The sequence below is a fragment of the Pseudophryne corroboree genome, chromosome 1 (assembly GCF_028390025.1).
Source record: "Pseudophryne corroboree isolate aPseCor3 chromosome 1, aPseCor3.hap2, whole genome shotgun sequence".
NCBI classification, from domain to species: Eukaryota; Metazoa; Chordata; class Amphibia; order Anura; family Myobatrachidae; genus Pseudophryne; species Pseudophryne corroboree.
In genome coordinates, this window is record NC_086444.1 from 1,193,774,124 (window position 1) to 1,193,798,166 (window position 24,043).

A 24,043-nucleotide genomic window follows, 5' to 3' on the forward strand; every position below is an offset into this window, starting at 1 on the left:
CCCGCAGTAAAGCCTGTCCTTAATCTCGAGGAACAGGAAGGATAAGTGTTCTGAAGCTTAATCCTCTGAGATTACTAATAGTTTCACTGTGCTTGTCTGCTGTCTCCTGCACTGCGGAGAGCAATAAATACATATGTAGTAATATGATGCCATTCCCAGGATATGAAATAAGCAGACACAAACAATAAGCAGGAATGTTGGTATGAATATTAAGTGTAATATTATTAACCAATTTGATTTGAACATACTACACTATGGGGGTAATTCAGAGTTGATCGCAGCAGCAAATTTGTTAGCAGTTGGGCAAAACCATGTACACTGCAGGGAAGGCAGATATACAGGGCCGTTTCTAGACAATTTGGCTCCCAGTGCGAGATTTCAAAATGCGCCCCCCCATTGCTATAAAAAAAAAATTGCGTGCTCCCCCCATATAGCTATAAAAAGAAAAAGCATGCGCGCGCTCCCGACAAGGGTGTGTGGCCTGATTAAAATGGGCGTGGGCTCATTAAAGTGGGCGTGGCCTCATCTGATATCATCACGCCCACCACAGGGGGAAAAAAATAAAAATAAAAAAGTCCCCATTTCACACATTACAGCAGGCAAGTGTCCCCATTTTACACAGCGCGGCAGGCAGGTGTCCCCATTTTACAAAGCGCGGCAGGCAGATATCCCCATTTTACACAGTGCGGCAGGCAGGTATCCCCATTTTACACAGCGCGGCAGGCACGTGCCCCCATTTTACACAGCACGGCAGGCAGGTGTCCCCATTTTACAAAGTGCGGCAGGCAGATATCCCCATTTTACACAGTGCGGCAGGCAGGTATCCCCATTTTACACAGCGCGGCAGGCAGGTATCCCCATTTTACACAGCGCGGCAGGCACGTGCCCCCATTTTACACAGTACGGCAGGCAGGTGTCCCCATTTTACACAGTGCGGCAGGCAGATATCCCCATTTTACACAGTACGCAGGCAGGTGCCCCCATTTTACACAGTGCGGCAGGCAGGTATCCCCATTTTACACAGTGCAGCAGGCAGATATCCCCATTTTACACAGTACGCAGGCAGGTGCCTCCATTTTACAAAGTGCGGCAGGCAGGTATCCCCATTTTACACAGTGCGGCAGGCAGGTATCCCCATTTTACACAGCGCGGCAGGCACGTGCCCCCATTTTACACAGTACGGCAGGCAGGTGTCCCCATTTTACACAGTACGCAGGCAGGTGCCCCCATTTTACACAGTGCGGCAGGCAGATATCCCCATTTTACACAGTACGCAGGCAGGTGCCCCCATTTTACACAGTGCGGCAGGCAGATATCCCCATTTTACACAGTGCGGAAGGCAGATATCCCCATTTTACACAGTATGCAGGCAGGTGCCCCCATTTTACAAAGTGCGGCAGGCAGGTATCCCCATTTTACACAGTGCGGCAGGCAGGTATCCCCATTTTACACAGCGCGGCAGGCACGTGCCCCATTTTACACAGTACGGCAGGCAGGTGTCCCCATTTTACACAGTACGGCAGGCAGGTGTCCCCATTTTACACAGTACGCAGGCAGGTGCCCCCATTTTACACCGTGCGGCAGGCAGATATCCCCATTTTACACAGCACACAGGCAGGTGCCCCCATTTTACACAGTGCGGAAGGCAGGTGCCCCCATTTTACACAGTGCGGCAGGCAGGTATCCCCATTTTACACAGTGCGGCAGGCAGATATCCCCATTTTACACAGAGCGGCAGGCACGTGCCCCCATTTTACACAGTACGGCAGGCAGGTGTCCCCATTTTACACAGTGCGGCAGGCAGATATCCCCATTTTACACAGTACGCAGGCAGGTGCCCCCATTTTACACAGTGCGGCAGGCAGGTATCCCCATTTTACACAGTGCGGCAGGCAGATATCCCCATTTTACACAGTACGCAGGCAGGTGCCTCCATTTTACAAAGTGCGGCAGGCAGGTATCCCCATTTTACACAGTGCGGCAGGCAGGTATCCCCATTTTACACAGCGCGGCAGGCACGTGCCCCCATTTTACACAGTACGGCAGGCAGGTGTCCCCATTTTACACAGTATGCAGGCAGGTGCCCCCATTTTACACAGTGCGGCAGGCAGATATCCCCATTTTACACAGTACGCAGGCAGGTGCCCCCATTTTACACAGTGCGGCAGGCAGATATCCCCATTTTACACAGCGCGGAAGGTAGATATCCCCATTTTACACAGTATGCAGGCAGGTGCCCCCATTTTACAAAGTGCGGCAGGCAGGTATCCCCATTTTACACAGTGCGGCAGGCAGGTATCCCCATTTTACACAGCGCGGCAGGCACGTGCCCCATTTTACACAGTACGGCAGGCAGGTGTCCCCATTTTACACAGTACGGCAGGCAGGTGTCCCCATTTTACACAGTACGCAGGCAGGTGCCCCCATTTTACACAGTGTGGCAGGCAGATATCCCCATTTTACACAGTACGCAGGCAGGTGCCCCCATTTTACACAGTGCGGCAGGCAGATATCCCCATTTTACACAGTACACAGGCAGGTGCCCCCATTTTACACAGTGCAGCAGGCAGGTGCCCCCATTTTACACAGTGCGGCAGGCAGGTATCCCCATTTTACACAGTGCGGCAGGCAGGTATCCCCATTTTACACAGTGCGGCAGGCAGGTATCCCCATTTTACACAATGCGGCAGGCAGGTGTCAAGTGGGGGGGGGGAGGAAGGGGGAGAGAGAGATAGAGACAATACTTACATCTTCCCGCTCTTCGGGTCCCGCCGCCTCACGTCCCTCGCGCTGGCCGCCTCCTCCTTCCTCCCTCTCCCCGAGCGCTCCTGCTCGGGGGGTGGGGCTTCGCGGAATGACGAGTTTGCGTCGTGACGTCACGACGCAAACGCGTCATTCCGCGAAACTCCGCCCCCCGAGCAGGAGCGCTCGGAGAGAGGGAGGAGAGGGGATAAGGACACACAAAGTGCCGCGGCGGGCGCCCCGTGCGGTTGCACGGCTCGCCCGCCGCTAGAAACGGCACTGCAGATATAACATGTGCAGAGAGAGTTAGATTTGGGTGGGTTATTTTGTTTCTGTGCAGGGTGAATACTGGCTGCTTTATTTTTACACAACAATTTAGATTTCAGTTTGAACACACCCCACCTAAACTCTCTCTGCACATGTTACATCTGCCCCACCTGTAGTGCGCATGGTTTTGCCCAACAGCTAACAAATTTGCTGCTGCGATCAACTCTGAATTAGGCCCTATATATTTAAAGAAAAAAAAATTCATTTATTTTTTATATTTTTAGCATCAATCAGCATCAATTGTGTATAAAAAGTATCACTTGTGCTTAATAAAATGCATAATATATTGGGCAGGTACAGTATACATCATGCAGGGGTGCCAGAATGTTTACGGGCAGGGGGTGCAAGAAAAAACTTCAATTTGGCACTTGTACTACTATACATATATTATTATATGTATTATATATATATATATATATATATATATAAATTCCCACTGAGATGTATTAAAAGTCAAATCCCAGGACAGGCGCTCTGATAGGAACCTGCCCCTGCAATGCATAAAGCAAAGTGATCATAGCGGACAGTGCATGGGTGGTTATCGGGGTGGGATCCAGAGGATCCGCTTAAAGCTCCCACCCCATCAATGTGCATGCAGTGTAATGATACTTGCTCTTCCCACTTACAGGTTACATTTTTAGCTAACCCTGTGGAAAATGGTGGGTTTGGGGGGTACTGCATGGGGGGGGGGGAGGTGTCGAGAGGTGCCACAAAGGGGGGGGGGGGGATCCAAGGTGGAGAGAGAGAACAGATAAAGGGGAGCTGAGGGAGAAGAAGGGAGTAACTATCCACACACTGTAGAGGTCGGAGCTAAGTGTTGGAGGGGAGGAAAGCCAAGGAGGCAGGCAGATAAGAACTGGGGGGAGGAAGGAGGTGAAGCAGCCTGGAATGGGATTACAGTACAGAGACTACTGACACATTGCGCCAGACCAGTAAGTCTCATCGTAGAGATATATCCTGTCTCCTAGCTCCTGCTACCAGTAAGCTACTGTATATTGCTAGCCCTAGCTCCAGTATACAGAAGACCTGAGTGTTTCCCAGCTTACTTCTTTCTATTTGTCAAGCTACAGCTTCCTAGTGTCAGCTCTATATGAACTTTGCTACTGAACATTGACTTGTAATCTTCTGTACTAACTAGTTCCCAAGCTGTAGCATTTGCAGTTTGTGTAAGCTTCTGTGTCTTTAACTACTGAGTCTCCTTCCAGACTAATTATCCACCTGTGATGTTTACGTGTGCTTAGCCTGTAGGTCCCTATCAGTACCTAGCGGCAAGCAAAGTTATTCCCAGCCAGTGTTGCATTTCGTCCCAACCATGTACTGATTCCTGAGCTCCAGTGAGCTGAACTCTGGGTCTTTAGTGTTAAAGGTTACCACTACAGTTGCTACCTGCTGCACTGCCATTTCCAGTCCGGTTCAGAGTAACCCTCCAGTTCCAGTCCGGTTCAGAGTATCCTCCAGTTCCAGTCCGGTTCAGAGTATCCTCCAGTTCCAAACCAGTTTAGATTGTCCTTCGGTTCCAGTCCAGCTCAGAGTAATCTTTCGGTTCCTGTCAGTTTAGATCAATCCTCCGGTTCCAATCTGGTTCAGAGTGTCCTCTGGTTCCAGTCCAGTTCTAGAACTTCCTTGCTTCCTGACCATTCCAGTACTAACCCAATTCAAGCCCATTTGCAGCCACCTCAAAACTCTTTCTATTCAGCTGCCTGTGTTTGTTCCTGAGTTAACCTCCTGAGCTATCTGCAGTCCCTGACTGTCATCCTATTGTCTCCGTTCGCAAGCAGCCAGTTCACTTTAAGCCTCACCCAACATGCAGTGCACTCCTTGTACCTGAGACATTATACCTGGGCAGGAACTTATTAGGCCTCCAGCTTCTAGTCTAGAACATCAGACTCCACACCAGCCAGTGACTCAACCACGGGTTCACAGACAAACACAAATGTGACACCCAGTGATGTCTGTGGCATCCACCACATGACTCCTGAGGGATAAGTATTATTACTGTATATGGATGCAGACTCTGCGGCGGGGGCCCCCCTGTACCCAGAGGCCCATGTAAATCACACACCATGCACCCATTATAGATACGACAATGGTGTTTGCATGTTTGAACACATTAGGAAGGTTTGCCTTTCATAGGTACCATATCCATGTCATCTAGCCCTGAAGCAGGGCCCACTGTCGCTCTGTGCCTCACGTGATGTCATATGAGGGGGCAGGGCCGTGTGTAGGAGAAAGTGGAGAGCTGTCTGGGTGGCCTGGGTGGCTTTGCTGTTCCTGTAGCATCCATTGGATGCTCCTAGAATGGACTGCAAAAGCTCTACAGGCTCCAGGGTGCCACTCCAGGCATGGTACTAGCATAGGCAGGGGCTGTGTGGCAGTGACGGTGATGTCCTTCCATTGAACGCTCTATGTTCTATAATGTGTTAGATCCTCTAAGATAATGGACACATGCCAACAGCAAGAACCATGCACGAGACAATCGAAAGTTATACTGTATACAGTATGGAGCTTAAAGAGCAAGTGTGCATGTGGCGACATACATATCACTAGCCAGACCATGCATCTCTCCTAATATTACATACAATAACTTTCACTTTTATTCAGTGTACAGATGTGTCCACATACATCTTTGCTATAACCCGCCATGTATGGCACAGTTTTGCATGCCATAGACTCAGAGATTTAGCCATATCTTGAGATTTTTCTTAATTTGCGTCTGTAATATGTTAATTTATACATATTCTATTATGGCAAACAAAACATTTTCAATTCATCCACTCGCTACTCGTGAAAAACAACTTAGCCGTGTTTTGCATATTGTGCCAAATTTGTAAAAAAGCAAAGATGTAAGTGGACACATCTGTATTTCTTGAATGTTTGTCTGTATGCGTGCAGTACAGCTAGGATATTGTTTTCTACAGTGCCTTTAGTTATGATCAATGAGTTATTCTATTACAAAAACTTGTTAATTATAAAGCAAATGACACTACTGCAAATTACTATGGATATTAAAAGTCACCTCTGATTTTTTCTGACGTGTTAAATACAATCATCCTGACCTCCTGTGCCTCTATACATCCAGAATTCCTCAGTGACTTCTACTATCCATAAACTTTATGCTACAGGACACTTTATTCAATATTATTATTATTATTATTAATAAACATTTTCAAGAAATTATCTAATAAAACGTGATTTATGGTAAGAACTTACCTTTGTTAAATCTCTTTCTGCGAGGTACACTGGGCTCCACAAGGATAGACATTGGGGTGTAGAGTAGGATCTTGATCCGAGGCACCAACAGGCTCAAAGCTTTGACTGTTCCCAGAATGCACAGCGCCGCCTCTTCTATAACCCCGCCTCCCTGCACAGGAGCTCAGTTTTTAGTTAACCAGCCCAATGCAGTAGCAGGAAAAGAGACGACAACGGTTAGTAGCCACATACACCACACTCTCTTGACAAGAGAAGTATCAGTGGCTAATGCCATACCAACCCAAAGAAGCTAAGTGCGTCAGGGTGGGCGCCTTGTGGAGCCCAGTGTATCTCGCAGAAAGAGTTTTAACAAAGGTAAGTTCTTACCATAAATCTTGTTTTCTGCTGCGGGGTACACTGGGCTCCACAAGGATAGACATTGGGGATGTCCTAAAGCAGTTCCTTATGGGAGGGGACGCACTGTAGCGGGACACAAGAACCCGGCGTCCAAAGGAAGCATCATGAGAAGCGGCAGTATCGAAGGCATAGAACCTTATGAACGTGTTCACTGAGGACCATGTAGCCGCCTTGCACAATTGTTGAAGGGTCGCACCACGGCGGGCCGCCCAGGAAGGTCCAACAGACCGAGTAGAATGGGCCGTAATGTGAGCAGGAGCTGACAGACCATCCTTCACATAAGCATGTGCAATCACCATTCTAATCCATCTGGCCAAAGTCTGCTTGTGAGTAGGCCAGCCCCGTTTGTGAAATCCAAACAGCACAAAGAGAGAATCAGATTTCCTAATAGAAGCAGTTCTCTTCACATCGATACGGAGAGCCCGTACCACATCCAAAGACCGCACTTTGGGAGACAGATCAGGAGAAACAAGTGCCGGAACCACAATCTCCTGGTTAAGGTGGAACAAAGAAACTACCTTAGGTAAATATCAGGGACGAGTCCTAAGAATAGCCCGGTCATGGTGAAATATCAGATATGGGGAACTACAGGACAAGGCACCCAAATCCGACACTCTTCTAGCTGAAGCAATAGCCAGCAAAACCACCACCTTAAGGGAAAGCCACTTAAGATCAGCTGAACCAAGAGGTTCAAACGGAGACTCTTGTAGCGCTTCCAAAACCACCGACAAGTCCCAAGGAGCCACAGGCGGGACATAGGGAGGTTGGATACGCAACACACCCTGAGTACAGATATGCACATAAGGTAAGGTCGCAATTTTTCTCTGAAACCACACCGACAAGGCAGATATTTGAACCTTGAGGGAGGCCAGACGCAGGCCTAAGTCCAGGCCCTGCTGAAGAAAAGCCAACAACTTGGCTATACTAAACTTGGAAGCGTCATAATCGTTAAATGCGCACCAAACAAAGTAAGAATGCCAGACCCTATAGTAAATCCGAGCCGAAGCCGGTTTCCGGGCCCGCAACATAGTTTCAATGACCGCCTCAGAAAACCCCTTAGCCCTTAAGGCGGAAGCTTCAAGAGCCACGCCGTCAAAGAAAGCCGGGCTAGGTCCTGGTAGACACAGGGGCCCTGAACGAGGAGGTCTGGGCGTTGTGGAAGTAGAATTGGACGCTCTGACGATAGGCCTTGCAGGTCTGAGAACCAGTGCTGTCTGGGCCACGCTGGAGCTATGAGAAGCAGATTTCCTTTTTCTTGCTTGAACTTCCGAATTACCCTGGGCAGGAGTGACACCGGAGGGAACACGTACGGCAGCCGAAACCTCCATGGCACCGCCAGCGCATCCACGAATGCTTCTTGAGGATCCCTTGTCCTTGCTCCGAAGACCGGAACCTTGTGATTGTGTCAAGACGCCATCAGATCTACGTCAATGCTTCAGGACTTTCTCCTGACACAAGAACAACCTCTGGTTGTGAGTGTCCAATAGCGCTCCCAGATGCACCATGCTCTGAGCAGAGACCATGGAGGATTTCTTCAAGTTGATGAGCCACCCGTGGGCTTGTAGAAACCGGACCGTCATATCCAGATGACGTAGGAGAAGTTCTAGGGAATTTGCCAGGATTAACAAGTCGTCCAGATACGGCAGTATCATGACCCCTTGACGGCGGAGTACCACCGTCACCACCGCCATGACCTTGGTAAAGACTCGCGGAGCCGCTGTTAAACCAAAAGGTAACGCCCGAAACTGGTAATGGAGGTTGCCAATCGCAAACCTCAGGTATTGCTGATGTGACGCTGATATAGGAATATGCAGGTAAGCATCTTGTATATCCAGGGAGACCATGTAGTCCCCAGGTTCCAAGGCCAGAACTATAGAGTGAAGAGTTTCCATACGGAACTTGGAAACCTACACAAACCTGTTCAATGCCTTGAGGTTGAGAATGGGCCGGGAGGACCCATTTGGTTTCGGGACTAGAAACAGCGGAGAATAGTACCCCCGGCCCCTCTGCGCAAGAGGCACTTGTACTACGACTCCTGTATACAGGAGGGTCTGTACCACCGAAAGTAGAGTGTTTGCCTTTGTCTTGTCCAACGGGACGTCTGTCCGGCAAAATCGATGAGGGGGGCGGTTTTTGAAGGCTATGGCGTAACCTCGAGTGACGACTTCTCGTACCCAGGCATCTGAAGTGGTCTTCAACCATTCCTGGGTATACCCTAGAAGCTGGCCCCTCACCCTGGGATCCCCCAGGGGGAGGCCCGCCCCGTCATGCGGTAGGATTATCGGCCTTGGAAGCTGGCTGACTGGCCGCCCAAGCTCTTTTGGGCTTTGACTTACCAGGTTTGGAAGTATGGGCCTGCTTGTTGTACACCTGACCTTTTGCTTTACCTGAAGGACGAAAGGGGCAAAAGGAAGTACCTTTAGCCTTTGACACAGAAGGAGCGGTACTTGGCAGACAGGCAGTTTTGGCAGTAGCCAAGTCAGCCATTATCTTATTTAAGTCCTTCCCAAACAGAATATCTCCCTTGAAAGGGAGTACCTCCAGGGTTTTTCTAGAGTCCAGATCCACAGACCAGGATCTCGGCCACAATATCCGGCGAGCCAGAACTGATGTAGTAGAGGCCTTGGCTGCTAGGATACCGGCATCAGAAGCCGCCTCTTTAATATAGCGAGAAGCTGTGACAATATATGACAAGCATTGTCTAGCATGGTCAGAAGAGATTTCAGCTTCTAACTCCAAGGCCCATACTTCAATAGCCTCTGCAGCCCATGTTGCTGCAATAGTGGGCTGTTGTGCAGCACCCGTGAGGGTGTAAATCGCTTTCAGACAACCCTCCACACGTTTATCCATAGGCTCTTTTAGAGATGTGACGGTAGTGACAGGTAGAGCTGAGGAAACCACCATCCTAGCCACATGTGAGTCTACTGGAGGAGGCGTTTCCCAATTCTTAGACAGCTCTGGTGCGAGGGGATAGCAAGCCAGCATCTTCTTTTGAGGCACAAACTTCGTACCCGGGTTTTCCCAGAGTTCCTGACGTATATCCACTAGGTGGTCAGAGTGAGGTAAAACCAGACACTGACAGGGAGTGAGGGAGAGACAGATATGCAGCTCCAGGGCGGGAACATTTGCAGGAAATGGCGCCCTGGGGCTGGGGGAGGGGCTTCAGGTCTAAGACTTATCCCCCTGCTGGCAAAACCACCGGGTACTGTGTGCTACTGAAAATGGTTTAGAGAGAAAACCTGACCTGCACCCATGCCCTGGTGATCTAGTGGGATCGCCTGTACTGCCACAGTGTCCACCGCCAGCGCGCGCGCCCCGCCTCCCACTGACTGCGCCGGATCGCGATAAAGACCGGGTCCCACTTACCACCTCCAGAAGCGCGGCCACGTGATCCCGGAGAGCCCCCGTCGTGTGTGCCTGACTGTGAAGAAAACCGGAGCCTCCTGCTGTAGTTACCCGGCAACCAGGGCTCGGGAGTGTACAGTGCCGCTGGGGAGAGCTGGAGCTGCAGCAGTGAATGTCTTCTGACATTTACACACCGCTGCTGCCCTTGTAGTCTACACTTTTTTCTTCAAAAAAAGCTCTTCTTAGGGCTGCCTCTGTTATGTGCCTGCTTACTACAGCACCAACTACAAAACTGAGCTCCTGTGCATCGAGGTGGGGTTATAGAGGAGGTGGCGCTGTGCATTCTGGGAACAGTCAAAGCTTTGAGCCTGTTGGTGCCTCGGATCAAGATCCTACTCTACACCCCAATGTCTATCTTTGTAGAGCCCAGTGTACCCCGCAGCAGAAATAATTATATTAATGATAAGAAATAGAAATGTATTTCTTTATTATTACTTATTACCAGTTATTTATATAGCGCACACATATTGGCCATTTACATCAGTCCCTGCCCCAGTAGAGCTTACAATCTATATTCCCTACCACATGTACACGCACACACATTCATGCTAAGGTTAATTCTGTTGGGAGACAATTAACCTACCAGTATATTTTTGGGTTGTGGGAGGAAACCGGAGTACCCGGAGAAAACCTACGCAAGTACAGGGAGAATATACAAACTCCACACAGTTAGGGCCATGGTGGGAATTGAACCCATGACCTCAGTGCTGTAAGGCAGCAATGCTAACCATTACACCAACTGTACTGCCCAATATAATAATAATAATAATACCTACTATGTGAACAAATTCTAACTAAGCTTAACAGAGGTAATATGTATTTGAAAGACAATACACAATTATCCTCATTCAGATGTGGTCACAGAGCGGCCATTGTACAGTATGTAAATTGGTTAATGACAGGAAAACAGTATTTTGGGGTGGTAACCGGGAGTGATCGGCTAAACGCAGGCATGTCATGGTCGTATAGAGGGTGTTGTCTGGGCGAGCATAAATTAGCAGTTGCAGTCTCACTTGCTACTGGAGAGCCCTCTGCATCCTGGGAAAGCAGCTCAGCCTGCGCATCTACAAAGGCACTGGAAAGCTAAGAAATGAGCAAATACTAACGCCAAGGGGTATAATTACTAAAAGTACATTTTGGTTGATGTTCGATTTTTGGTCGATGTTGGGTCTATTTTGTGTTTCAGGGTCTATAGTCCACATTTACTAACAGATAATTGTTGACATTTTTCTTTGTAAACAATGTAAAAATTCATCTGTTGGCAAATATGTGATTTAGACCCTTAAACACAAAATCGAGCAAACATTGACAAATCAACTTTTAGTAAATGCTGTATACCCCCAAATCCAAAAACAGCCCAACACTACAACAATAATAGCCATATTTAATAAATAGCCTCCTCAAATAGCCTTTTCTTTACATAATTATCCCACACATGTAATGCAAAGATCCAAACTGCATTATTAACCTCTAAAAACCAGGACTCCGAAACCCCAAAGTGAACAGAACAATGAATCAGTTTGACTCAGAACTCCAAAGTTCGGGTGTGTTCATGTTTCAGCAAAGCCAAGCCTCTCATCTACACCATAAACATTACATTATTAGCACCCCCACTATGGCCTAAAGGCAAGATGTACTAAGCCTTAGATGGAGTGGATGGAGATATAATACCAGCCAATCAGTTCCTAACTGCCATGTTACAGGCTGTGCTAGAAAAATGGCATTTAGGAGCTGATTGGCTGCTACTTTATCTCTCTCCACTTTATCACACTCCTGGGCTTAGTACATCGTAAGTCACATGAAGCAAATTTACCTGAATCTGATCATCTATTAATTAAACTTTACAGTCAGACATTTGCCCTGGAGCAGATATTAGAGTGCTAGCAGTTGTAATATACTTGCAGACTCTGGCAAGTTCCTCTGTGGGAGTTCCTAGGAGATGACAGGCCAGGTTGGGTGCCGTGAATCCTGTCATCATGGCCACATCCAGAAGATGTTTACCGCAATTTCCAAATTTTTATAGCTGGAGGTAGGGCCATGATTACATGATTCAAAGTGAATCACAACTTCATACCTCTTTGCCCTGTCCACTTACCCCGGTAAGCCCTGGAGGATGCTGAGTTAAGGAAGAATGGCCCACTTTTGCACGGTATATGGAGGGGAGGGCGTGGCTTGGACTGTGCACCCTATTTCTAAACATAATGAAAGGTGCTACCATGCGGAGACTTGTAGTTCCTCACAGAAAAAAGAGAAATGCAGGTGCACACTCTAAATACTAAACACTGCTTTTTGCAATAATTATAATAAACTCTGCAGTAAGTTTGAGGTGTTTATTGTAATTTTGGTCAAAAATATGCCCACCCCCACCCCCTCCCCCGCACCCAACCACAACCAGATGACCTCATCGGGTGGGGCCCTAATACTAATGTAAAACATTTAAACACTCTAACTATTCTATCTCAATTATGTGACACACCCAACACCTAGCACCTGCTTCTGTAACACCTTTTAACACTTAAAACTCTTACTAGTGTGATGTACTGGGTTGGTTGGCTTGTGCAGTCCTGCGGGTCCTGTGTCCTCAACTTGGACATTAGTGTTAGTGGGCAAAATGATGCTTAGCACCTCAAATTTACTTTGTTATATTGCAGAGTTTATTGTAATTATTCTGATTAGCAGAGCTTAGTTTTTAAAGTATGCACCTGCATTTTTCCACTTTTACAGGACACAGGAGACGGTCACCCTAATTCCTGAGTTTCCCAGAGTTCCGGGCAAGTGGTCAAGGTGTTTAATTCCAACTGTTGTGCTCACACATGGTATCTCATATACAGGGTGTCTCTTTTAGGCCCCCTCTTTATGTTGTCTGATTATAATGTCAGGACTATCCATAGAATTAAACAACTCTGGTTGCTATGTTTAATGAGATATCACAGAAGCCAACTGTACAGAAGTCTGGGCAACTACAGATGAGTGCCAGCTCATTTTATAAACTAATCTCGGCAAACGCGACTCATTTGCCATGATTAGCATGCCATTGGATGTGCATGTACACTGCACAAGCACCCTCAATCCACAGAATTGTATAGGTGCATATGCTCCCATTCACGGGTTGCAGCAACCCATTCGCGGGTAAGATGAGGGGGATAAATATGTTGTCCAATGAGCTCCGGCTAGGTGAGCATGGTGGCATGGACACTCGTTGTGACCTGTGCAATGCAGTTTTGACTTGATGACATATGCTGTTTTTGACTCATTGACCATTTGATGGACACGTATCATGTGGATTCTTGTTTAATTTTGCCCCATGGGTATCAGGAGCCGCCGGAATGGTGCTAATACTGACTCTATGCTGTCTTTTGGAAACACTATTACTGATTGTTGTGAAGGCTTGTCTTGAGAAAGATTCTGTTTGAATCGAAACGTCGACACATTAAAGCCATAAATCTGCAAGTTTGAATGATCACTCTGGACTATCTCTTATTGTATGAGAGTGCCCCTCCATATTAATGGAACTGTATTTATATTTGTGGACCCACTGGCAATGGTGGCATCCATTGGGCGCACCCCACCGTTGATTTAATTCATTGATGTGAGTGCAGGACACCCAAGGATATGTTGTCCAATGGGATATGTATTAAATCTTCTAAAGGGCATCAGGGGAAAGGTTGCCAATAGCATCCAATCAGATTTTAGTTTACATTTATCAAGTACATTTTATAAAATGGATAGGTTGGTATAGGCAACATTTCCACCGGCCTTCTCAGGCAGTTTGATACATTTCCCCCATAATCACAAAGACCCTCCACAGCTGTTTTCCCTAATGCATTTCAGGAAGAATGAATAACTGAGAGGCTGTAAGATCCATTCCTGTAGCGATTTACAATCAACATTTGTTGATATTTGGATTTTTTGCATTCCGATCTCTCAATTGAGCATTATAAATTTGCCAATTTTGTTATGATTTGGGAGAGATTTGCAAATAATTCATCACCGTTGAATTCCATCAGCCTAATCACTGCATCCAGCTCTATTTATACCCTTGAGTGAGAACATTAAAGGGAGAACATTAAATTAAATTGGCCAATCTGAATACACCATGTTGAGACATGTTTTCAACATCTCATAAAGGTTATCATTTTGCTTGTTGGTTTTCAAAAAAATTAGCAGTGGGCATAAAGTTACCAACTGATCTGCAAATCAAATTGCTATTATTTTGCTCATCTCTAATAATATATTCTCGCTGGGATGTACAATTTAGCTCTTGGCAAGATAGCATTAATCTTTTGGTGTGCAATGTATTCTGTCCAAAAGCAATTACACATATTATAATATATAAACAATTTCACAAGTGAATCATTTTAATGATTTTTAATTAGCCTATAATCATATTTTTTCAGCATATTTGTTTGTCATTTATCAGAAAAGGGGATCAGTGGCAAAGCATACAAACCTTTAGCACAATATTCTAATAGCAAATGCAAAAGGCTACATCTGTCATAGAGTTTAAATGAAACATACAAAAAGGAAACTTATGGACTCGTTCCAATCCTGTGATAGCTGAATTACAGCCAAAACAGAGAATTTTAGGTAGGAGGGAAAACATTTCCATTCACTGTACACTTGTATGGTCTTTATGATAAACTCTACAGATTAACTGTGCAAACAATTTCTAAGTATGTTTTGCAGCATCCTGAGGTCTACAATAATGAGAACCAAGGTTATTTAATTTTTTGAAAAATGTAGAATATTAGTCATTTGTTGGCTCAGTTGTAGGCATAAAGTTTACATGTACCTTAGAAGATGGGCAGTTCAAAAGATAGACCAGTCATCATCATCAACATACAGTAATGTGTATAACAAAACTTAGCAAAACTTAGAAATATAAATAAATGCAAACCTGTTACTCGCAAATAAGAAACTTACACTAGTTCTATAGATTGGGCAATTTGCTATAATGAGGGGTCCCACTTTAAATATAGTAAATAGCACCAGACTATAGGTCTTTGCGTTTTTGGCCAGCGTGTATGCACAGCGATGATTGCTGACATCGCTGAGCTGTAAATCGCTCAGTGCATACACACTGAGCGATTTTCCCCCCTGCCCAGCGATGTCAGCGGGGGTGAACGGCTTTCCATAGCAAGACGCCATGGAAAGCCGTTCACCCTGCCGTTCATCTGCTGGTAACATCAGCAGATAAACGGCGGCCACCAGCGATGATGCAGGGGCGCGCATCAGCGCTCATCGCCGGGGCATACACTGAAAGCAGCTCAAAACACCAAAAGTGAGCAGCTTTCAGCTCAAAATCGCTCAGTGTGTATGGGCGTAATGTCAGACTGGGGAAGTTGGGTCAGTTACATTATAATAGGTAACCCAGCTTTGTACAGAAGTGTTCTCATCTCACAATGTGATACTATTCTCAGTCCTTTTTGACATTTTGTTTTCAAGAGGAGTTGGGGATTATGGTTCCTGTTTTCAATCGATTGTTATGGCATTTTCTCTGACGTCCTAGTGGATGCTGGGAACTCCGTAAGGACCATGGGGAATAGCGGCTCCGCAGGAGACTGGGCACAAAAGTAAAGCTTTAGGACTACCTGGTGTGCACTGGCTCCTCCCCCTATGACCCTCCTCCAAGCCTCAGTTAGATTTTTGTGCCCGGCCGAGAAGGGTGCACACTAGGGGCTCTCCTGAGCTTCTTAGTGAAAGTTTAGTTTTAGGTTTTTTATTTTCAGTGAGACCTGCTGGCAACAGGCTCACTGCATCGAGGGACTACGGGGAGAAGAAGCGAACTCACCTGCGTGCAGAGTGGATTGGGCTTCTTAGGCTACTGGACACCATTAGCTCCAGAGGGACCGAACACAGGCCCAGCCTCGGAGCTCGGTCCCAGAGCCGCGCCGCCGGCCCCCTTACAGAGCCAGAAGCAAGAAGAGGTCCGGAAAAATCGGCGGCAGAAGACATCCTGTCTTCACCAAGGTAGCGCACAGCACTGCAGCTGTGCGCCATTGCTCCTCAGCACACTTCACACTTCGGTCACTGAGGGTGCAGGGCGCTAGGGGGGGGGCGCCCTGAGCAGCAATAAAAACACCTTGGCTGGCGAAAATACATCACATATAGCCCCCAGGGCTATATGGATGAATTTTAACCCCTGCCAGATTCCACAGAAAAACGGGAGAAAAGGCCGCCGAGAAGGGGGCGGAGCCTAACTCCTCAGCACACTGGTGCCATTTTCTCTCACAGCTCCGTTGCAGGGAAGCTCCCTGGCTCTCCCCTGCAGTTACTACACTACAGAAAGGGGTTAAAAAAGAGAGGGGGGCACTAATTAGGCGCAGTATAACAATACAGCAGCTATAAGGGGAAAAACACTTATATAAGGTTATCCCTGTATATATATATAGCGCTCTGGTGTGTGCTGGCATACTCTCCCTCTGTCTCCCCAAAGGGCTAGTGGGGTCCTGTCCTCTATCAGAGCATTCCCTGTGTGTGTGCTGTGTGTCGGTACGTTGTGTCGACATGTATGAGGAGGAAAATGAGGTGGAGGCGGAGCAATTGCCTGTAACAGAGATGTCACCCCCTAGGGAGTCGACACCTGAGTGGATGAGCTTATGGAAGGAATTATGTGACAGTGTCAGCTCTTTACAAAAGATTGATGACATGAGACAGCCGGCGACTCAGCCTGTGCCTGTCCAGGTGTCTCAAAAGCTATCTGGGGCTCAAAAACGCCCGTTACCGCAGATGGCAGATACAGACGCCGACACGGATACTGACTCCAGTGTCGACGATTAAGAGACGAATATGACTTCCAGTAGGGCCACACGTTACATGATTGAGGCTATGAAAAATGTTTTTACACATTTCTGATAATACCAGTACCACTAAAAAGGGTATTATGTTGGGTGAGAAAAAACTGCCTGTAGTTTTTCCTGCATCTGAGGAATTAAATGTGTGATGATGCGTGGGTTTCCCCCGATAAAAACTGTTAATTCCTAAAAAGTTATTAGCATCATACCCCTTCCCGCCAGAGGATAGGGCACGTTGGGAAACACCCCTTAGGGTGAATAAAGCGCTCACACGCTTGTCTAAACAGGTGGCACTACCGTCCCCGGATACGGCCGCCCTTAAGGAACCTGCTGACAGAAAACAGTAAAATATCCTAAAATGTATATACACTCACACGGGTGTGATACTGCGACCAGCAATCGCCTCAGCCTGGATGTGCAGTGCTGGGGTGGCTTGGTCGGATTCCCTGACTGACAATATTGATACCCTAGATAGGGACAGTATATTACTAACTATAGAGCATTTAAAAGATGCATTTCTATATATGCGTGATGCACAGAGGGATATTTGCCGACTGGCATCAAGAGTAAGTGCACTGTCCATTTCTGCCAGAAGAGGGTTATGGACAAGACAGTGGTCAGGTGATGCTGATTCCAAAAGGCATATGGAAGTATCGCCTTATAAAAGGGAGGAGTTATTTGGGGTAGGTCTAACAGACCTGGTGGCCATGGCAACGGCTGGAAAATCCACATTTTTACCCCAGGTAGCTTCTCAACCTAAGAAGACGCCGTATTATCAGGCGCAGTCCTTTCGGCCCCATAAGGGCAAGCGGGCAAAAGGCGCCTCATTTCTGCCCCGTGGCAGAGGGAGAGGAAAAAGGCTGCAGCAAACAGCCAATTCCCAGGAACAAAAGCCCTCTCCCGCCTCCGCAAAGTCCTCAGCATGACGCTGGGGCTTTACAAGCGGTCTCAGGCACGGTGGGGGCCCGTCTCAAGAAATTTGAGACGTCTCCCCCTCGCCGTTTCATAAAGTCTGCTTTACCGACGTCTCCCTCAGACAGGGAGACAGTATTGCAAGCCATTCACAGGCTGTATTCCCAGCAGGTGATAATCAAGGTACCCCTCCTGCAACAGGGAAAGGGGTACTATTCCACACTATTTGTGGTACCGAAGCCGGACGGCTCGGTGAGACCAATTTTAAATCTAAAATCCTTGAACACTTACATACAAAGGTTCAAATTCAAGATGGAGTCACTCAGAGCAGTGATTGCAAACCTGGAAGAAGGGGACTATATGGTCTCTCTGGACATCAAAGATGCTTACCTACATGTCCCAATTTACCCTTCTCCAAGGGTACCTCAGGTTTGTGGTACAGAACTGTCACTATCAGTTTCAGACGCTGCCGTTTGGATTGTCCACGGCACCCCGGGTCTTTACCAAGGTAATGGCCGAAATGATGATACTCCTTCGAAAGAAGGGAGTTTTAGTTATCCCTTACTTGGACGATCTCCTGATAAGGGCAAGATCCAGGGAACAGTTGGAAGTCGGGGTAGCACTATCTCAGATAGTGCTGCGGCAGCACGGTTGGATTCTCAATATTCCAAAATCGCAGCTGATCCTGACGACACGCCTTCTATTCCTAGGGATGATCCTGGACACAGTCCAGAAAACGTTTTTTTCTCCCGGAGGAGAAAGCCAGGGAGTTATCCGAACTAGTCAGAAACCTCCTAAAACCAGGACAAGTGTCAGTGCATCAGTGCACAAGGGTCCTGGGAAAAATGGTGGCTTCCTACGAAGCAATTCCATTCGGCAGATTCCACGCAAGAACTTTCCAGTGGGACCTGCTGGACAAATGGTCTGGATCGCATCTTCAGATGCATCAGCGGATAACCCTGTCACCAAAGACAAGGGTGTCTCTTCTGTGGTGGTTGCAGAGTGCTCATCTTCTAGAGGGCCGCAGATTCGGCATTCAGGACTGGGTCCTGGTGACCACGGATGCCAGCCTGCGAGGCTGGGGAGCAGTCACACAGGGAAGAAATTTCCAGGGCTTGTGGTCAAGCCTGGAGACATCACTTCACATAAATATTTTGGAGCTAAGGGCCATTTACAATGCCCTAAGCCAAGCAAGACCTCTGCTTCAAGGTCAGCCGGTGCTGATCCAGTCGGACAACATCACGGCAGTCGCCAACGTAAACAGACAGGGCGGCACAAGAAGCAGGAGGGCAATGGCAGAAGCTGCAAGGATTTTTCGCTGGGCGGAAAATCATGTGATAGCACTGTCAGCAGTGTTCATTCCGGGAGTGGACAACTGGGAAGCAGACTTCTTCAGCAGGCACGACCTCCACCCGGGAGAGTGGGGACTTCACCCAGAAGTCTTCCACATGATTGTAAACCATTGGGAAAAACCAAAGGTGGACATGATGGCGTCCCGCCTAAACAAAAAATTGGACAGGTATTGCGCCAGTCAAGGGACCCTCAGGCAATAGCTGTGGACGCTCTGGTAACACCGTTGGTGTACCAGTCAGTGTATGTGTTCCCTCCTCTTCCTCTCATACCAAAAGTACTGAGAATTATAAGACGGAGGGGAGTAAGAACTATACTCGTGGCTCCGGATTGGCCAAGAAGGACTTGGTACCCGGAACTTCAAGAGATGCTCACGGAGGACCCGTGGCCTCTACCTCTAAGAAGGGACCTGCTCCAGCAAGGACCCTGTCTATTCCAAGACTTACCACGGCTGCGTTTGACGGCAGGGCGGTTGAACGCCGGATCCTGAAGGAAAAAGGCATTCCGGATGAAGTCATCCCTACCCTGGTCAAGCCAGGAAGGATGTAACTGCAAAGCATTATCACCGCATTTGGCGAAAATATGTTGCGTGGTGCGAGGCCAGTAAGGCCCCGATGGAGGAATTTCAACTAGGTCGATTCCTGCATTTCCTGTAAACAGGAGTGTCTATGGGCCTAAAATTGGGGTCCATTAAGGTTCAAATTTCGGCCCTGTCAATTTTCTTCCAGAAAGAACTAGCTTCACTACCTGAAGTTCAGACGTCTGTAAAAGGGGTACTGCATATACAGCCTCCTTTTGTGCCTCCAGTGGCACCTTGGGATCTCAATGTAGTTTTGGGGTTCCTGAAGTCACATTGGTTTGAACCACTTGAATCTGTGGAGTTAAAATATCTCACATGGGAAGTGGTCATGTTGTTGGCCCTGGCCTCGGCCAGGCACGTGTCAGAATTGGCGGGCTTTATCCTGTAAAAGCCCTTATCTGATCTTCCATTCAGACAGGGCGGAATTGAGGACTCGTCCTCATTTTCTCCCTAAGGTGTTTTCAGTGTTTCATCTGAACCAACCTATTGTGGTACCTGCGGCTACTAGTGACTTGGAGGACTCCAAGTTGTTGGACGTAGTCAGGGCCTTGAAAATATATGTTTCCAGGATGGCTGGAGTCAGGAAATCTGACTCGCTGTTTATCCTGTATGCACCCAACAAGCTGGGTGCTCCTGCTTCTAAGCAGACTATTGCTCGTTGGATTTGTAGTACAATTCAGCTTGCACATTCTGTGGCAGGCCTGCCACAGCCAAAATCTGTAAAAGCCCATTCCACAAGGAAGGTGGGCTCATCTTGGGCGGCTGCCCGAGGGGTCTCGGCGTTACAACTTTGCCGAGCAGCTACTTGGTCAGGGGCAAACACGTTTGCTAAATTCTACAAATTTGATACCCTGGCTGAGGAGGACCTGGAGTTCTCTCATTCGGTGCTGCAGAGTCATCCGCACTCTCCCGCCCGTTTGGGAGCTTTGGTATAATCCCCATGGTCCTTACAGAGTTCCCAGCATCCACTAGGACGTCAGAGAAAATAAGAATTTACTTACCAATAATTCTATTTCTCGTAGTCCGTAGTGGATGCTGGGCGCCCATCCCAAGTGCGGATTGTCTGCAATACTTGTACATAGTTATTGTTACAAAAATCGGATTATTATTGTTGTGAGCCATCTTTTCAGAGGCTCCTCTGTTATCATGCTGTTAACTGGGTTCAGATCACAGGTTGTACGGTGTGATTGGTGTGGCTGGTATGAGTCTTACCCGGGATTCAAAATCCTTCCTTATTGTGTACGCTCGTCCGGGCACAGTATCCTAACTGAGGCTTGGAGGAGGGTCATAGGGGGAGGAGCCAGTGCACACCAGGTAGTCCTAAAGCTTTTACTTTTGTGCCCAGTCTCCTGCGGAGCCGCTATTCCCCATGGTCCTTACGGAGTTCCCAGCATCCACTACGGACTACGAGAAATAGAATTATCGGTAAGTAAATTCTTATTTTTACACGTATTGAATACTGATTTAAACTTTGCATACATTACAGTACCTTGAGTGAAATAACATTATTTGGGGTTTTTATAGATGTGAGGTATATAGGTATTACATTTGATATTTATATATTTTGTACATTTTTAATTATTCATTTAAAAAAATATCTACTATACCTGCAGTATTTCTAAATATTTTTGATGTTTCCAATAATATTTCCAGGTAATATACTGTAGTTGCTTGTTACAGCAGCAGTAGGTTGAGTATTATATGTTCAGATGCTGCACCAAATAAATATATTTTGTCTGATTTTATTTTCAGAATTGAAGATGTCCTTATCTGGCTTCAAAATCATTTAAAAAATAGAAACCGAACCATCAGCAAGTGCTAATTGGAAGTTGAAAAATTTACTAATTGCCTTCTTAATTACATTATGATGAAAATGATATGGGAATATGAAATCATCAAAAGTGTTAATTTGTTCTTGCACAAACTGCAGGTAAAAATGCATTGTTAGTATTTGAGTTGAAAGTGTAGGGCGTTATTCAGAGAGGGATATTCAATTGTTTAAAAAGTCAGTCGGGAGTCTGTTTTTTCCTATCTAATAGACAGGAAAAAACAGACACCCAACCGACTTTTCAAACATTTGAATTCCCCCCAGAGTTTTTAGCAAACCAAGAAAGTTAGCATATAAACCAAAAAAAAAAGTGTTTCCTCAACAGCGCACTGCCTACCATGCGTGTTAAGTCAATATGCATAATAATGGAAATAAAAAGTCAATATACTGATGACATCAATGTGTGGAAAGTCTTTTTTCAACCTCTCCCAATGATTGTCCAATGGAATTCCATCCGGATAGGTCCAATGTCCCTCAAAAGGTGGAAGAACACTATCGTGTGATATGTCTCTGGTACAGTGATATTCAAATGTGTTTCTTTAGAGTGTGCAAAGATAGTTTGTACCGTACTCACTTCTCAGTGCGTGGTTCTCCTCATATATATGTTTCTTTTATGTTCAAAATCCTCCTGCCAGGGTGGATGGTCTCTCACAGTTCTTTACATTTCTCAGGACGTCGTGTACAGGAAGGAAGAATAGGGAAAGAAATAACCACATTTCAATGGAACCACAGGCTGATATGTTTCATATATTCTTATACACAAATGGATATAATTAGGCGTATTGTACTCACACACCTAATTATATCCATTTGTGTATAAGAATATATGAAACATATCAGCCTGTGGTTCCATTGAAATGTGGTTATTTCTTTCCCTATTCTTCCTTCCTGTACACGACTCCCTGAGAAATGTAAAGGACTGTGAGAGACCATCCACCCTGGCAGGAGGATTTTGAACATAAAAGAATCCTTTATATGAGGAGAACCACACATTGAGAAGTGAGTACGGTACAAACTATCTTTGCACACTCTAAAGAAACACATTTGAATATCACTGGACCAGAGTCATATCACACGATAGTGTTCTTCCACCTTTTGTCTTTTGAGGGACATTGGACCTACCCAGAGGGAATTCCATTGAACAATGACTGGGAGAGGTTGAATAAAGACTATTGACGTCATCAATATATTGACTTTTTATTTCCATTATTATGCATATTGACTTAACACACGTAGGCAGTGTGCAGTTGAGGAAACACTAATTTTTTTTGTTTATATCTTGATTTTGGGGTGTTGAGTGACACCCAGAGTCAAACTCGACTCCTGCCGCACAGGGCGCAGTAGTTCACTATCTACATTTTAAGTCACAAAAAGTTAGCAATTGGGCAAAACCATGCTGCACTGCAGAGATGGGGGGGCAGATGTAACATGTGCAGAGAGATTTAGGTTTGGGTAGGTTATATTGTTTCTGTGTTTTGTAAATACTGGCTGCTTTATTTTTACACTGGAAATTAGATTTCAGTTTGAACACACTGCACCCAAATCTAAATCTCTCTGCACATGTTACATCTGCCCCACCTGCAGGGCAACATGGTTTTGCCCAATTGCTAACTTTTTTGGTTTGCTCTGTCTTAACCCCCTTTGACATTAGTTGTAGCACTGTGCATATTGATTAGTGTAACTTGATAAAATGTGTTTGGTTTGATGAGAATGGTACAGTATTGTTACTTCCCTTTAACAACTGAATAAGAAATGCATTTTCGAGTACAAGTTTTCTCCCGAGTATTCATTTGTTTATAGAGACATGGGACTATGCCACACTGAGTTTAGATCTAGATGAACCATTGCCTGGGGCACAATCATGAATGCCGAATGACTGCTTTGCTTCCAAAAATTATAATATTGAATGGGTTATATTGATTGTTGTTTTTGATGCATGTGCATATATAGTATAAACATGAGGTTGAACTATTATGAGATATGGAAAATATGATTTAGGCAACAGAGAAATGTTACTTTTAGATTTTTTTATATTTGTAGATTTATTATTGTAATAGTATTTTTGTTTTAGATATTGCAGTGCTTAGATATTAGGTTATTTATGGGGAGATTTATCAAAGCTTAGAGAGAAATAAAGGACAGTACCAACCAATCAGATTCTGTCATCTTACAGGCTGTGTGTTTTAAAACAATGACAGCAGTTGATTGGTTGAAACGTTATCTTTCTTCACTTTATCTCACTCCAATTTTTGACAAATATCCCCAATAGGAAAAATGTGCAATAAAGTTTTAATATTACTGCAATATAATGGTACAGTATATGGTATTAAAAGAGAAACTCATCGTATTCAGAAACAAACTTATTGAATGCTAAAATTGGGGTCATTGTTAGAAATTGAGCAACCATGCTTAATTTTAAAGACAAATTTTGACTGCTGGATAGAATGAATAAGCCAGCTGTATGTTGAAAATGGCAGGATTATGGATACATGTGTATTG

The 24,043-nt window shown here is 46.0% G+C and overlaps 1 long non-coding RNA gene across 2 annotated transcripts in view; it reads left to right on the forward strand.

Annotated features, from left to right (window-relative positions):
* LOC135017117 (uncharacterized) overlaps positions 1–24,043 on the forward strand; it is a 197,109-nt gene that overhangs the window by 110,357 nt on the left and 62,709 nt on the right. For both annotated transcript variants that reach the window (XR_010215029.1, XR_010215069.1), the window contains one exon: positions 21,469–21,646. This is a non-coding gene — a long non-coding RNA (uncharacterized LOC135017117). The remainder of the gene's footprint in view (positions 1–21,468; positions 21,647–24,043) is intronic.